Here is a 2715-nt window from a genome sequence, read left to right on the forward strand (position 1 = left end):
ACAACTACTGGTCATCCTTTAGACCTCCAGGGGGCACGACACAGCCTCCCTAGTCCGACCCAAGTGCTCCACTTGGGCTATACTATGACCCAAGTCCCGGGGCGAGAACCACAACTACTGGTCATCCTTTAGACCTCCAGGGGGCACGGCACAGCCTCCCTAGTCCGACACAAGTGCTCCACTTGGGCTATACTCTGACCCAAGTCCCGGGGCGAGAACCACAACTACTGGTCATCCTTTAGACCTCCAGGGGGCACGGCACAGCCTCCCTAGTCCGACACAAGTGCTCCACTTGGGCTATACTCTGACCCAAGTCCCGGGGCGAGAACCACAACTACTGGTCATCCTTTTGACCTCATGGTCATCCTTTAGACCTCCAGGGGGCCCGGCACAGCCTCCCTAGGCCGACACAAGTGCTCCACTTGGGCTATACTCTGACCCAAGTCCCGGGGCGAGAACCACAACTACTGGTCATCCTTTAGACCTCCAGGGGGCACGGCACAGCCTCCCTAGTCCGACACAAGTGCTCCACTTGGGCTATACTCTGACCCAAGTCCCGGGGCGAGAACCACAACTACTGGTCATCCTTTTGACCTCATGGTCATCCTTTAGACCTCCAGGGGGCCCGGCACAGCCTCCCTAGACCGACACAAGTGCTCCACTTGGGCTGTACTCTGACCCAAGTCCCGGTGCGAGAACCACAACTACTGGTCATCCTTTAGACCTCCAGGGGGCCCGGCACAGCCTCCCTAGGCCGACACAAGTGCTCCACTTGGGCTATACTCTGACCCAAGTCCCGGGGCGAGAACCACAACTACTGGTCATCCTTTTGACCTCATGGTCATCCTTTAGATCTCCAGGGGGCCCGGCACAGCCTCCCTAGGCCGACACAAGTGCTCCACTTGGGCTATACTCTGACCCAAGTCCCGGGGCGAGAACCACAACTACTGGTCATCCTTTAGACCTCCAGGGGGCACGGCACACCCCCCGGTAGCCGACCAAAGTGCTCTACTCGGGCCAGACTCGGACCCACGACCCGGGGTGAGAACCACAACTACTGGTCATCCTTTAGACCTCCAGGGGGCCCGGCACAGCCTCCCTAGTCCGACACAAGTGCTCCACTTGGGCTATACTCTGACCCAAGTCCCGGGGCGAGAACCACAACTACTGGTCATCCTTTAGACCTCCAGGGGGACCGGCACAGCCTCCCTAGACCGACACAAGTGCACCACTTGGGCCATACTCTGACCCAAGTCCCGGGGCGAGAACCACAACTACTGGTCATCCTTTTGACCTCATGGTCATCCTTTAGACCTCAAGGGGGCACGGCAGAGCCTCCCTAGTCCGACACAAGTGTCCCACTTGGGCTATACTATGACCCAAGTCCCGGGGCGAGAACCACAACTACTGGTCATCCTTTAGACCTCAAGGGGGCACGGCAGAGCCTCCCTAGTCCGACACAAGTGTCCCACTTGGGCCATACTCAGACCCACGGCCCGGGGCGAGAACCACAACTACTGGTCATCCTTTAGACCTCCAGGGGGCCCGGCACAGCCTCCCTAGTCCGACGCAAGTGCTCCACTTGGGCTGTACTCTGACCCAAGTCCCGGGGCGAGAACCACAACTAATGGTCATCCTTTAGACCTCCAGGGGGCACGGCACAGCCTCCCTAGTCCGACACAAGTGCTCCACTTGGGCTATACTCTGACCCAAGTCCCGGGGCGAGAACCACAACTACTGGTCATCCTTTAGACCTCCAGGGGGCACGGCAGAGCCTCCCTAGTCCGACACAAGTGTCCCACTTGGGCTATTCTCTGACCCAAGTCCCGGGGCGAGAACCACAACTACTGGTCATCCTTTAGACCTCCAGGGGGCACGACACAGCCTCCCTAGTCCGACCCAAGTGCTCCACTTGGGCTATACTATGACCCAAGTCCCGGGGCGAGAACCACAACTACTGGTCATCCTTTAGACCTCCAGGGGGCACGGCACAGCCTCCCTAGTCCGACACAAGTGCTCCACTTGGGCTATACTCTGACCCAAGTCCCGGGGCGAGAACCACAACTACTGGTCATCCTTTAGACCTCCAGGGGGCACGGCACAGCCTCCCTAGTCCGACACAAGTGCTCCACTTGGGCTATACTCTGACCCAAGTCCCGGGGCGAGAACCACAACTACTGGTCATCCTTTTGACCTCATGGTCATCCTTTAGACCTCCAGGGGGCCCGGCACAGCCTCCCTAGGCCGACACAAGTGCTCCACTTGGGCTATACTCTGACCCAAGTCCCGGGGCGAGAACCACAACTACTGGTCATCCTTTAGACCTCCAGGGGGCACGGCACAGCCTCCCTAGTCCGACGCAAGTGCTCCACTTGGGCTGTACTCTGACCCAAGTCCCGGGGCGAGAACCACAACTAATGGTCATCCTTTAGACCTCCAGGGGGCACGGCACAGCCTCCCTAGTCCGACACAAGTGCTCCACTTGGGCTATACTCTGACCCAAGTCCCGGGGCGAGAACCACAACTACTGGTCATCCTTTAGACCTCCAGGGGGCACGGCAGAGCCTCCCTAGTCCGACACAAGTGTCCCACTTGGGCTATTCTCTGACCCAAGTCCCGGGGCGAGAACCACAACTACTGGTCATCCTTTAGACCTCCAGGGGGCACGACACAGCCTCCCTAGTCCGACCCAAGTGCTCCACTTGGGCTATACTA

Source organism: Nothobranchius furzeri, unplaced genomic scaffold, assembly GCF_043380555.1.
Source record: "Nothobranchius furzeri strain GRZ-AD unplaced genomic scaffold, NfurGRZ-RIMD1 Scf210, whole genome shotgun sequence".
Taxonomy (NCBI): Eukaryota; Metazoa; Chordata; class Actinopteri; order Cyprinodontiformes; family Nothobranchiidae; genus Nothobranchius; species Nothobranchius furzeri.